This window comes from Jaculus jaculus, chromosome 4, assembly GCF_020740685.1.
Source record: "Jaculus jaculus isolate mJacJac1 chromosome 4, mJacJac1.mat.Y.cur, whole genome shotgun sequence".
NCBI lineage: Eukaryota > Metazoa > Chordata > Mammalia > Rodentia > Dipodidae > Jaculus > Jaculus jaculus.
Window position 1 is genome coordinate 106,262,268 of NC_059105.1, and position 15,163 is coordinate 106,277,430.

At 39.6% G+C, this 15,163-nt stretch overlaps 1 pseudogene; it reads right to left on the reverse strand.

The window, feature by feature from the left end:
* Positions 1–2,747: 2,747 nt before the first annotated feature.
* LOC101601776 lies at positions 2,748–11,545 on the reverse strand (annotated as a pseudogene).
* Positions 11,546–15,163: the final 3,618 nt, after the last annotated feature.

Genomic DNA, 15,163 nt, shown 5'->3' on the forward strand with positions numbered 1-15,163 from the left:
ACCACTGCTTCTATCCCAGGGGCTTATAACAGATGTTCCAGATATTCAGAATGGATAAACAAGATTGCACCTGCCTTGTGCATTGTTTCCTCAGTACTCTACTGAATGAGAAATGGATGCCAATATTTTATTTTATTTATTAGTTTTTTTTTTGGAGTAAACCCAATAATATTACATTCATCTAAGGAGCAACCTTAATGACCAGACTTACAGATCACATATACTTGTGGGATACTGGTGAGATATGGGTAAGAGCTGGCAATCTTCTAAAATACTACATACTGTGTCAGTTAAGTGTGCTGAGCCCAGGTTCGCAGCCAGTTGGATATACAATATGGTGGGATGAAGAAGTTAGTACCACTTAGTCCCAGAACTGGAGGTCCCTACAATGGTAGTAGGGCTCACTGTTCAAAGGCCAGAGCTAGACAAGTATCAGTATGTAGCAGTGTTGTGGACACAGTGAGCCAAATTTCTACATAGAACTCAAGGAAAATTTTGAGTTCCTGGCTAAAAGATCAAGCAGTCCATAAAATAAAAGCAAGGACTTCTCTTTGCCTCATCTGTAAAACAGAAGGTTTTAGGATGAAGACACTGATGGGGACCAGGAAAGAAACTCGGGTTCAGTGTGTTGTATTTCAGCTGATGGCAAAACTGCAGTTCAAGTCAGTCCTTGAGATGAGAGCCAGCAGCTAAGACCCAACCTTGAGTAGGCTCAGGAATCCTGCAGATATTCAGGTATATTACGTGTTCATGCCCAGGTAACCTGGGCTCTCTCTAATTTCTAATATCTCTAATCTACTCTTACTGCTGCAAGGAGACAATGATTTCCAAATAACTATGCTGGTCATCATTCATCAAGGCCTTTATGGAGTAAAGCTCTAAAAGTGTCTGTTTTGTCTAAAGGTGAAAAGCTATACAAGGCAAGGATAGGAATTTCATAACTGTGATTCTTACAGTTTAAAACAGTTCTATTAGGACTATGCCAAATTTTTACTGAGATCTAGAATGTTTTCATTGCTGGGATAAAGAACCCAACCAGGAACATCTTATGGGAGGAAAGTTTTTTTTTTTTTTTCAAAAATTGAATAGTATTTATTGTTCCAGAAGGTACATTGCTTTTATACATATTTCATAAATAATACAGGATTGTACACGTGGTCAATATTTTGCTATTTGTTAAGACTTTTCTCCATGCCCTCCCTCCCTTGCTTTCCACACCCTGCCCCCCAAGAGATTTGCTCATTGCACTGTGCTGTTTCTTCAAGACCCTGCACACAAACAGGATAGATGGTTTAAAAATAATATACACAACAAAAAGAAATGAGGAAGAGGTTGGAGGCAGGAAGGCGGGCTGGGAAGTGGAGACATATGTCCTTCCGTCCTGTCATGCCATGAAGGGTGGTGGCGGGAGCAGCAGTCCTGGGTGGCCTTCAGCTTTTCCTAGGCACCTGGAGTCTGGGTTTGTCACTGAAACGTTTTCTTTCATAGACAATGATCCCAAAGGGGGATGAAAGAGACACACCTTGCCACATGAGGAGGGGTGAGTCATGTGAAAGAAAAGAGCCCATCGGGTATGTGGCAAGTTTCCCATCACCCTTGCCATCCAGCCCCTGGGACACTTAAGACAGGACAGTGACCCAGAGTCCTGTGACTCTTCGAGTGCCGATGTCATCTGGAAATATGGTAGAAGACACTGTGTAGAGTATAAGATTAATTCTACTTTCTCTTAATTTAAGGTAAGAAAAAACAGGGTGGAGAAGGTAGGTTAAAGGAAACCACAGAAACTATTCTTGTATACAGAGAGAATGCACCCTTTGAGACCCACACCTTTGATTTACAGCAACTGGAGTGGTAGGGGTGGGGGGGCTCACAATGGTGTGGAAGTGTGCGTCTCTCGATTACCCTTTGAGAGGAGCAAAGCTTCCAGACACCCAGTGCCACGTGGATGGCCTGGAACGCTGTCTTCACACAAGCAGATAAGTAGCAATGAGATTATTCTGGTTCTGAAATGGCTACAGGACGTGAATTTTTTAGCCATTTTTACAACCTTACATTTTCCTGATTTGGTAACATAGCTAGGTGAACGAGTGCCCCCATGTCTGTGTTGTGGAGGGACAGGGGATTATCAAATGGGGTAGGTACAAGGAGTAGAGAAAGCTTTCCTCCTCCGAAAGACTAATTAGTTAAAAAAAAATGAAAGAGAAAAACCTCATGCAGTATTGCCAATGATTTCTAGATACTGATTCAGGGCACTGGAGTATACAGACATTTCAGAAAGTATTACAGGATAACCCAAATATTGATCATCAAACAGTCATAACTTGCTTTCAATTATCATTTGGATAAAATCAGTGTAACCATAGATATAGGCAGGCGGTCAGAAAAGGAGTCCATCATGGAGAGCTTCAGAGGCTGGGTCCAACTAAAATTAAACGCTAATTAATGGTTTGGGCTCAGACTGTTTGCTACCCACATAAAAGGATTTGCTCTTCTGGTGTATTTGTTTACTCCTATGTCAAAAAATAAGAAACTTTAAATTAAAAAAAAAAATAGAGCTGAGTGGGGTGCTGGTGTGTTACTGTTTTGCTGGCCCTGCAAAGAAGCTGCAGGAAACCAACACCCCAGCAGCATGTCTACGAATCTCTCAACTGCGCAACTGCATCACTGTCGGTCAGAAACCGAGACGCTTGATTAAGACAGTATTGCCAAAGCTTGTATTCCAATGCTTGATCCTCCCATTGTAGCGCTCCTTTCTTCTCTAAGATTCCTTTTGTTTTTGTTTTATAATGAAAGGTAAAAACCCTCTACCCCACATGGCTCCCAGCTTTCACCTGCAATGCTTTAATTAAAAAGGCAAAAGTTAGAAACGGGTTCTTTCTGCCGGGATTCACAGGCTTTCCTTGGATCAATCTTTTTCACCAATTTGTCGGAGGGGCAGATGTACTTGTAATAGGCCTCCCAGCCTCTTAAGGTCTATTTCTGCCTGAGCAATTGCATCCTTGAGTTGATTGTATTTCTCTAGGTCAAAACGTGACTTTTTGGCTCCTTTATGGAAAAATAATAAGTACTGTCTGTCTCTGGCTTCTGGATAAACATATTCCTGGAGCGTCATTACAAAATACGCACGCATGGCCATGGAGCTTCCGTGGGTAATGAAGCAGGTGACCGGCTCCATGACGTCCCAGGAGAACTCCCACCAGGTGAGCGGGGCCAGCACCCCAAACTGTGTGGCCGTGTAGGCCAGGCCGCCCCGCAGCACCAAAGTAGCCCTCTTCTCAGCCTTCCTGCTGATTTCAATTCGTACCTTCTCCAGGGGGACCAGCTGCTGCTTGAGGCCCTCAAGCCTCTCGAGCAGCTTCCTCTCCTTGTTGAGCTGGTGCTGCTCGATGCACAGGGTGGTGTAGAGCTGCCACACCAGGGTCTTCACGTCGTTCAGGGTGGCTGCGTTTTCATGGCTTAAGAGGTCTCTTTTTGGTGGCCATACATGATATGTTAAATCATTAATGACCAGCTTAAAGTCATCGAGGAGGAGGAGGTCTATTCCTGTGGAGGCAGCAACTCGAACATCATCTGGTGAATAGATGGCAACTCTATGAATTCCCCGGTCCTCCTCTTGCAGCTGTTGTAACACACCAACAGAGTCGGAGATGGGTTTCAGTGTGAACTGGCAGCGTTCATGCCGGGATGGTAGCCTCACAGATATCACAGGTAACCCATTTAATTAACTAATTTAGTTAATTTTTAAATTTAATTTAATTTATTAATTTAATTTAATTAAAATAACTGTCACATCATCAGAGGGCACAACTGTACTGCAATAAACGACTCCCAAGCTCTGCCAGGGGGCAAGCCTCTGGTATACCTGTGAATGTTCAAGTTTCCCCTGCGTGAACAGGTCACATCACCAATACCCACAGATGCACCGCAGTCATTTCTGATATAGCAATACCCAAAATTTTGATCTCATTCTTCTCTAAATGTATCTGATCGAGGAAAGTTTTTACTTTAGCTTACAGTCTTGTGGAGAAGCTTCATGGCATGGGAAAGATGGTACAGTAGAAGCTGCACATCTTTTCTGCCACAGCATGTGGAAATTAGTAGTGGGATAGCAAACTGAACTCCAGTAAAGAGGAGCTGGATATAACACCCCTAAGCCTGGCCCCATCAATTCACCTCCTCCAGCAAAGCTCCACCTCCCAAATTGCCATCAGCTGGGGACCAAGCATTTAAAACACATGAAATTTGGGGAACATCTGATTGAAACCACCACATTGCACCCTTGGCTCCATAAACCCATGACCATTTTGATGTAAAAAAAGATTAACTTTGGGCTAAAGAGATGGCTTACTGGTTAAGCTTTTGCCTGTGAAGCCTAAGCACTCTAGTTCGAGGCTTGGTTCTCCAGGACCCACATAAACCAGATGCGCAAGGTAGCATCTGCATATGGAGTTCGTTTGCAGTGGCTGGAGGCCCTGGTGTGCTCATTTTCTATATATCTGCCTCTTTCTCCCTCTGTCTGTTGCTCTCAAATGAAAACAAAAATTAACTTTAAAAATCCCCACAGTTTTATCAATTCTAACACTGTTCAAACTTTTCCATAGTCCAAGGTCTTTTAACTGTGAGCCTGAAAAACCAAAACACATGTGTCTGGAGTTTATTTGTAGTGAATAGAGGCTTTGGTATACCCATGTTTTCTCTCCCTCTCTCTCTTTCCCTCCCTCTCTCTCTGTCTCTCCCTTTATATTTCTCTTATTGAAAATAAATAACTAAGTAAATAAACTATTTAAAATAAACAGGGAAACCATCAAATCCTGTAGCTCCAAATCTGATATCTGTAACGAGTGATGAAACTGGGGTTACAATTCCACCCCTCCACTGGGCTGCTTACAGCCTGGGAAAAACTCCATTTTGAACCCGGAGCTTTTCTTAGCAGCAATACTGCAGTCCTGGTGTCTCAACATATGTTGGGGTCTCCATTGCAAGCCATGTTTCATTCCCCCATTCGGTCTCTATCCAAGCACTCCAACAACCCTCTTCATATCTTCCAGTGGCCTTTTCCAACGTACAAACTGTTTTGCAAATCCAATGACCTTTTCTTTCCTGCATTTGTTAAAAAAGAATGTAGCTGAAATGGGCTTCTGTCTTCTGCCCAAACTTTCATTTCTTTCTGTGCCATATACTTCTGCTCACACTAGTCTATTTCTTCTAAACTCAACCTGCTCAAGATTTTAGGACGTAGGCAGAGCACAGTTAGCCTCTCATACAAGCTGCTTCTAGTCAAGTACAGACAAAGTTTTTTCTTCCTCTCACAAGTCACACTTGTGAAGTCTATAGTTCTTTCTGCCTGTAGGATCTTTTAACTCTGATCAGAATGGTTCAGCAAACTCTACTAACAGCACTGTAAGATGTGTCTTCGAATCCTTCCACACCCTTCCCACAAATTAGTTCCAAAAGGACAGAAGACACACTGGAAGGTTTTTAGCCATAACAACCCCACTTCTCTGTCAGCATTTTCTTTTCTGGTGTAGTTATCATCTTCTCATTGCTGGGATAAAGCGCTTGACCAAAAGCAGCTGAATGAAGGAAAGTTTATAATTTGGCTTATACTTTCAAGGGGAAGCCTCATTATAGTATGGGAAAGATGGTACAACAGAGGCTAGATATCTCTTCTGTTACAGCAGGTGTATGAACTGAACTCTAGCAAGGGAAAGCTGGCTACAACACCCTTAGCTCCTCCTTCAGTATTACACTTCATCCAGCAAGGGCCCACCTCCCAAACTGCTATCAACTGGGGACAAAGCATTCAGATACCTAAGTTTATGGGGAACATCTAATTGAAATCACCACTTCCAGGTTTCATGGGTTTTCTTTGACCTACTCTCACTGCAGCAAGGACACAAAGGTTTCTAAATAATAGTTCTGGCCTTTATTCATGAAGTCCTGGAGTGGGTAGCTATCTTTGAAGGTGAAAACTATAAAATGCAATGTCAGAAGTTTGATAACTGTGATACAGATTAGGTCAATTATATTATGGATAATTTTCAATATACCAAATTATATTTTACTTAAGTATAGAATACTGAGTAACATTTAACATAGTTTTCTTTAAATTATTGCTATAGTGCTTATTTCAGAAAAAATAATAAGCCAATATCCTTTCATTGCCTATGTATTTATAAGGATATTTTGATATAATTTTCCTAATATTTAAGAATGCTAAAATTTCCAAATTAATTTGCAGTTAGATGAACTAACATTTTTTTAAAAAGTAATAGCTTAGCGATACAGCTCAGTAGTAGACATTTTGTTTAACATGTCTGTGGCCCTTTGTTTGATGCCTGTCATGACAATAGATGATAGATTGATAGATAAAGTTGTTCCTTTTTGTTGTATCAATAAAAGTATTTTGTTAGATTGAATATGTAGAAAATCAAATATTCTATTTAGCAAAAATAGAAATTAGAATATGAATGTCTTCTCAGAATTTAAGTTCTTTCCTCCTTCCTTTCTCCTTCATTTGCTTTCTTCCTACCTTCTTTTATACTAGCAGTGTGTTGTTAAATAGCCCCATCTGTCCTTGTGATGGCTAATGCTCATTGCTAACTTGACAAGATTTAGAAATATGTAGGGGGGCTGGGAAGATGACTAAGTGGATAAAGTGTTTGCCATGCAAGTACCTGGGTTCAGATCCTGAGAACAGACATAAAGGTGGACATTTTAGTGAGTGTCTGTATTCTTTTCATGCCTAAAGCAAGATAGGGGGTATTTCACAGGCCACCTAGTCTGGCAAATACAGTTGTGAATGAGAGAAACTACCTCAAACAAGTGGAACAAGAAGATTGACCTACACACACACACACACACACACACTCACACACAAAAGAAAAGAAAAAAAGAATAAAAAGATTTTGGGGGGGCACACCTCTATGTCTGTGATGAAGTTTTCAGAGAGGATAACTGAGGACCAGAAACACATCCTGCTAATGGGCAGTGCCATTCCACGAGCGAGAGGTCTGGATGGAATAAACAGAAAACTGAGAAAGCAAGCAAGGTGCTGGCATCTAATTTCCAGCTTCCTGGCCCTCCACAATGTAAATTGCACTAATCTGACATAATTTTTTCCCTACCATGCCCTTCCATGATGGATGGAACCCTCTGAATCTGTGACCCAAAAATAAATCTTTCCTCCTTAAAATGTTTTTGTCAGATATTTTATCACAACAATGAGAAAAGTCATTAATATAGGTCTTGAACTTGCAATCCTTCTACCTCAGCCCCCAAACAGATAGCATTACATGTCTGTGCTCCAGGCCTGGCTGCATTATTATTGTTTTATAGTTGACTGTGATCTAGACACTTTAATCCAGAATGGTTGGGTGATCTCAGTCTGCCATAGTGTTTAGTGTTGCTATTGTCTTTTTGCATTTGAATTATCTTATTTTTTATAGACTTTTAAATTAATGAATTACTATTTTAAGAGATGTTCTAGTCTGTTCCTTTCCCCATTCCCATTTCCCTGTGGGCCCTCCTCATTTTTATTATTGGTGTTCACTGTGGGGTAATTAGGGCCTCTCTCTGGGGGGAGCTGTGGCTCAGGCTGTTTCTCACTGCCTTAAGGCTCTTACAATTTTCCTGCCCTCTCTTCTGCAACAGTCCTTGAGCCTTGGCAGGTGTGTTATCAGTTGGTGTTGACTTCTCTGTAGCCTCAGTATTTCTGTTATGATGTGTTTATGTTCACCACAGTGTTTATTGTTTTTCTTCCTAGATGTGGATGTCGGGCTCAAATTACCTGGGAGATTAATTTTTATAATAAATTCACTGAGCAAATGAATTGGAACTGGAATTCTGAACTTTTCTCTGGATTGATGAGTCAGCAGCTAAAGGAAAGTGTCTAGTGTTTTAGTAATTCTCTTCTTTTCTTCCCTTCTTCCTCTCCTCTCCTCTTCTCTGTACTTGTGATGGCACCCCACTATGACTTTTTCATGTAGTGTGAAAACACATACCCCAACACACACACATGCAATACATGCATGTGTTCTATTGAAACATTAATGAAAAACCCACTATTATGATTTGAATGTAAAATGTCCCCCATATAGCATTTCTTTCTGAGCATGTATAATCTCACTCAACATGAGTTTTTCCAAGTTCCTCCATTTTCCTGAAAATTTGATTGTCTCATTTTTTTTTCCTTACCACTGAGTAGAATTTCATTGTATCCATCCAGTTGTTGATAGGCATCTGAACTGCTTCCAGTTCCTGACTATTTTGAATAGAGTATCAATAAAAATAGTTAAGCAAGTGTCTCTCTGGTATATAGTAGTCTTTAGCGTAAATGCCCCAAAAAGGTATAGATGGATCTCATAGTGGTTTTATTTTCAGCTATTTGAGGAGTCTCCATACTCATTTCCATAGTGGCTACAAGTTTGTACTCTCTCCAGCAGTGGATGAGGGTTCCTCTTTCCCCATATCCCTGCTAGCATGTACTGTCATTTGATTTTTTGATGTTTGCTATTCTGGCTGGAGTGAGATGGAATCTTTCATATGCAGTTCCTAACCTAGTCAAGCATCTGTCAATTGTAAGTTGTAATGAATATCTACAATATGGACATGACATTAGAATAAAGATAGGAAAAAGGAAAAATAATGAGGGAAGGGAGGAATGGCTACTGGACATAAGTCAATGATCAGTAGAAAGAAAGAAGGGAAGAAAGAAAGAAAGAAAGGAAGAAAGAAAGAAAGGAAGGAAGGAAGGAAGGAAGGAAGGAAGGAAGGAAGGAAGGAATGGAAAGGTATAGGAAGGTATAGGGAAGATAGACAAAACTAATGGCAACATTAGTCAATACCACAGAAACCTTAATCCAAGATACCACTCTACAAGTTATTACTTTCAATAAGAGGAGAGGGACCTGAGCAGAAGCGCTCCATAAAAGGTGGAGAAACCATGGGTGCTGGCTGGTAATTCTCAGAGTTGGAACTGGTTTCTGCCCCACAGTGAGCTATTGGTCAGGGACACATGAGGACCCTAAAATGATACAGGCTATTGCTAAAACACTTGGTTATCTGTGAGAGCTAAAAGGTAAGTCCCTATTGCTGATGACACCACATCCTGCAGCCACAGGACATCAAATGATCATGCTGGAACCAAGAGGGAAAATCCAGTTTCTTTTCAGCTAGCCCTCCTCATAGTGCTGGAAAGTACCAGGAAAATGGCTGGAGAATAACAGTTGCCAACTGATTGATTGAGCAGAAGATCCTGTCAGTTACAAAATCAATGATCTAAGAAAGAAGTATACACTTTTTCAATCGTGGCACACAGTTAATGTAGGTAACCAACTGCACATGGATTGGACATGAGACCCAATAAGTGGACTGAATTCATTTCTGGTTCTGGGAACCAAGGCAGATTTCCTAGAACAGGAAACCAATAGGTTCTAGAGAGAATCTCCACTGCTCTCTAACGAAGAAGAATGAGTATACACATCATTATATCTATCTAATGACTAGACTTATACGCTTTTACTCAAACTGTTCTCACTTTTTGTTGAATCATCTGTTCTATTTTACAGATGAAGGAGAATATGGGGGAAAACAAAGACATCACTTCATCAAAAAGAGAGAGCCAACTGACTACCAGGAGATGGGTCACTTTCACTTCATCTGCCTGGGGGACAGAAGTCATTGCATGGCAATTGGTAACATGAATAATAGTCTCACAGCTAGCCTGAAAACCAGTTCCAGGTAAATGGTGACAGTCACTATGGTCACTCAAACCTCATAAAAACAGAGATTCATATTCCATAGAGAAAGCAACACTAAATCAGATCTCTATCTTACCCACCAAGGCTCAGGAAGCATCATGGAAGAGGGGGTGGACAGATTGTCAGAGCTTCAGGGTGGATGGGAATAGCCTGAGTCACCATATTTCCCTCATTCTTGCAGAGACTGACTGATGCTTCTTGGTTCCCACAATGAATACCAATAACCCCATTAAAGACACTCAGCAGAATGGGGGCAGGGGAGAGGGAGTCTATGTGTGAAACATTTTATTAAAAAAATCAATAAATTTAAAAAAATGGCTGGGTGTGGTGTTGCACACCTTTAATCCCAGTACTTGGGAGGCAGAGGTGGGAGGATCGCTATGAGTTCCAGGCCACCCCAAGACTCTATAGTGAAGTCCAGGTCCGCCTGAGATAGAGTGAAACCCTACCTCGAAAAACCAAAAATAAAAGTAAAAATAAATGATTGCCCAATAGAGAAAAATAAATGCCTCTCGTAGGCTCATGTGTATGAACATTTGGACCTTACTTGGTAGTGCTGTTTGGGAAGGTTGTGAAAACTTTAGAAGGGAGGGTCTTGCTGAAGAACTGGGTAACTCAAGGTGGACCTTAAGCTTTTATGGTTTGGCCCTACTTCCTGTGTTTCCTGTTTGTTTATGTGACGACTGGTTCACTATTTCTGCCATGTCTTTCCCTTCAAAATTGTAACCTGAGAATAAACCCTTTTCTTCCATAAGTTACCTGTGGAATTTGTTCACAGAAACAAGAAAGTAAATGAAACGCCTACATACTACAAGCAGACAAATACTTATATCACACATACATAGATATGTGAACATATACACACACTTATATGTGACACATTCATATGCAGAGAAAATGAATATGCACATATATGTGCATGTACATGCACCCATGATACACAGATACATGTAACACATATACAGGATGCATGCAGAAACATACTTGGGACACAAGCAGATACATATACATGTAATACTTACTGCAAGAGACTGGGCTTTGAGGAGAGAGGAAAGTTTAATCACTCAGTTTTGAGTTATGAACCTGATGGGAGCCAGAGCTTTTGTACAGTGTGATAACAGTAATGTGCTATACATTTTCAAAAGCGAGCCAAAAGGATTTTGAAGGATTTTTTAACCATTGTGAGATGATAAATGCTTGAGGAAATAAATATGTTCAACCTGATTTAGACATTATGCAGTGGAGTTATATATGGAAATCTATGTGTAGAAACTTTTCATGGTGCCCTATTATTATGCACAATATCTATTATTGAAGATTTATGTGACTGTTCTCTTTTTTAGTAAGGAACGTGACAATTCTTTTTCATTCTCAGTATTTAATATTTATATTTTAAAAAAGATTTGTCTAGATTGATTATTAGCTTTAAGGATTTTTGTTTGCTTCTTTATTTAAAATGTTACTCATAGTCAAAATAATACTTTCTGTGCAGACATATTTGCATTTATAATTTAAAAAATCAAGGGAAATATTTTCTTTACTTTGGAGCATGGCTTTCTTTTTCTGAGATTTATTGGATAGGTTTTGTAGCTATAAATCTCCTTATTTTTGCTAGTGTGTATGTGTATGATGTGTTGTGGTGACACATGCACATGTATGTGTCCTTGTAGCACCCTATGCTCTTACTTGCGTGGGGGGCAGATGGGAGGGAACACTCGCATAGGGCTGTGGTGGGAGGCGCTTACATGTGGTGGCCGGAGCAGAAGTTGGGTGCCCTGCTCCATTGCTCTTCCACCCATTCTCATTTTGAGCCGGCTTCTCTTACTGATAACCGAGCTTGCTTGCTGTTTGTTCAAGAGCCTTAGTGATTCCCTGTTCTCACCTTCCCTTTGTGAGTCTGGAGTAACATGGCCACACCTTGCTGTCTACATAGGTCCTGGAGATTTGAACTTGGGCAGTTTGAAGTACACTCAAACCCTCATGCTTGTACTGGAAGTACACTGATGTGCTGAGCCATTTCTACAGCCCTAAAAATTCCATCTTTTGGAGAGACTTTTACCTGTATTTTCATAACTTTCATAAGTATTGAATGCCGCCACAAGTTGCACTAAAGAATTCCCTTATAGCATATATGCTGTACCCAAACCCAGTAGAAGATTCTTAAAAAGGCTCATGAAATGCAAACAAACCTTGAAAACTGTAGAATCTGTCAGGCAAGGGAAAGAAGGAACTTTTATCTTCCCTTTAAGCAAGAGACCAAGGCTCCTATGATGGGGTGAGGAGGCCCCAACTTCCTAAGGGTGGGGCAGGGCGGGTTGCAGCTCACGCTCTCAGCAAACAGGAATCCTTAATCCCTTCATATTGTTAGCAGGGAAGAACAGGATGGAAGTTCCACACCTGGGTACTCTGTCAGCAATTTGAGGGGCTCTTTTGCAGAGAATGCCACCCAGGCAAACTCCAGGATTCTTGGCTCCTGCGCTAGAATGAGTTTTAGGAAAAGCTGGTTGATGAAGCAAAGTTGAAGACTTTATTAAAAGGTAGAAAGAAGAAGGCACTCCAGGGAAGTGAGGGACAGAAAATCACACCTGATAAAACTGATGTGGTTAGTTTCTAAGGGAAAGAAGGCTCATTGGAGTGGATATGGATACCCAAAGGAAGGTGGCAAGTAATTTTCATCTTCAATGGGTAAAAAAAGGGATTTGGTGATTCTCAAGTTAGATCTGTAAAGGTTGCTAGGAAAGCATTCCCTCATTTCAACTTTGCTGATTGTAACTTGTAACAAAGTTAAACAATTTCTTTCAGTGAAGTTTATGGCAGCTACTTTCTCAGACTAGGAATGAGAAGGGAGTAGTAAAAGATTCAAGATATTTTATGTATGGGCCACTGGTTGAAGTTTGAAGTTGTCTGAAGTCTTCTGTTTTCCCCTTAAAAATAGATCAGATCCTTAGGAACTTAGCCTATGCCACTTCCCGTGATATTACAGCATTCCCTGTGTTTTTATATTGCCGCTATATTGTATCTACACACACAATTCTAAGTAGGAAAATATGTCTAGCAACTTAAGTAGTATATATGATTATTATAATCCTATGTGATAAAACAAAATAGAAAATAGAGTTTTCTTCTGAGTTGTCTGCATGCTGTGACTACAGCCTTTTAGATATTGGAAAAGATTTCCAGCTGTAAAATCACCAAATTTTCAGTTTGTTGAAAATGGAAACCAAATGACAAATGAGGTACATCCTCTCAGGATGGAGTTGTTTGTCGTTATAATTTAAACTAATTACTCACGTCTTTCTTCATTTTAGATGAAATGCATTCTATTACACATGGGAATAAATTTTCTTTTCCACTTTTCTGGTTAGCTGATCCATGGATATGGCAGAAAGATTTTTAAAGATCATTTGTCTGTTTTCTAGAACTAACATTTTATCTTTAATTCTGTGATATTTCATGATGCATTTCCACTTTATGATACATTTTTCTCCTTTTGCCATGGTAACGTTCTTAATTGTTTTCAACAATTTATTTCACCAATTGATTTTTTAAAATACCTGTTTTATTCCCGGAATTGTATTTGATTCATTTTACTTTGTTTTAAAGATTACTTTTTAAAGTTTATTTATTTATTTTTGACTGCTGGGAATTGAATCCAAGGCCTCCTTCTACTGAGCTACATACCTACTCTTTCTCTTTTGTTTCTTTTAGACCTCTTCTAGATTGCTTTTGATTTTTAGAGACATGTATTTTTTGAAGGGCATACATTTACTTTCAAAGAGAAATGCTTTGCTTCCTACTTTTTTTTTTTTTTAGCTATTTTCACCAGATTGCTGCTTTTTAACCCCTTTTTTTCTTTTACTTTATTCATTATGTACATACTCAGTGTGTAAACAGCACATGTTGGCACCATCATTATTCTCCTTCCTGTCCCTTCAAAGGAACCCTCCTCATTGGGGATTCCAGTTGTCCCCTTGGTTCTTCATTCTATTTATTTTTCAATGTCCATTTCCTTCTTCTTATATTTCAAATGGCTTTGCAAGGTTTGTAATGTCTAGTTTCTTTTTCTTTTTTTTACATATATGTGTGTGGTGTGAGCGCATGTGTATATGCATGGTATGTGTGTGTGTGTTTATGTGTGCATGTGTGTGTGGAGATGAGAGGTTGACTTTGGGTGCCTTCTTCAGTTGCTGTCTTCTTGATTTACACAGAGAGTCTCTAAATTGATTTGGAGAGGGTCCCCTGTCTCCACCTATAAAGTGCTTGACTCTACTTCAGGCTTGTGCAGCAAGGGTGATATCCACAGAGCCATCTCCCTGGAATCACTTTCTGATTCTTAGCTGTCATTAAATCAGAGTATGTTGGGTGGGAGGATGATCATCTCTGTGGAATTTGATCAAAACCCAGTACACAGATCAGAAAGACAAGCTGAGGCTGACAAAGGCTTGAGTTTATTTTATTGTTTCTAAATAATAATAATTTTTTATCATTGCCTTTTAGAGTGTTTTAAAGGATTTATTTAGCATATTGCTCTATTAGACATTTTATTATAAAAATTCTGAGACATATGCCAAAGTAAAAACTAAATGCTCAGTGAACACCTATATAGCCATTACCCAAAGCTGACAGTTACCAGTTTATTATGTTTATCATTTGTCTGACATTTACTTATTCTTACATCATTTATGAGTCCACATTATTTTAGATGTATGTCAAAGCATGTTGCAGACATTTGCACAGTTCTGTCTAAGCTCTTTAATTGGGAATCATTATTGGAGTTCATTGTTTGCCTGTTTATGCATGTAGTTTCTGATGTTACTTACACTGTGGGCTCTTATCTCATCTGTCCTGGGATAATTTAGCTTTAGTTCTTTGCAGACAACTAAGTAAGATAAGTAAGCACAAAAGTGTCTCCCCCACTTTTACATTCACCACAAGGCAGCTTCTATTAATTTTTTTCAAGTTCTCATTTCCTCCCTTCCCTTGGCTCCCTCTGGCCCCATTCATAGATGGTACAACATTGAGCCTCTAAAATGTCTTAAAGTGTTGGCACCTCAGCTGCCTTGGAGAATTTCTCCTTTTAAGGTCTGCATAGACTTCGGTGTTATCCAAATTTCTAACACCCTTCTATTTTCACGGAACCTGATCATGTTTCTTGCAGGTGGTGTATCAGTGTTGGTGTTATTTCTAATTTTAATGTGGTTCAGATTTTATAGCTAAGAGATTTGCTTATTTGGTTATTCTTTCCATGACTTTAAGTTTACTTAAATAAATAAAGCAATAAGGTAGTATTTTTACAATGGTATATTTTATTGAAGGCTCTAAGGCACTATTTCTTCTATAATAATAAAATTTCCCAACTTTCTTTTTACACTGCATATCCAATTTCTTAAATAGTCAGTAGA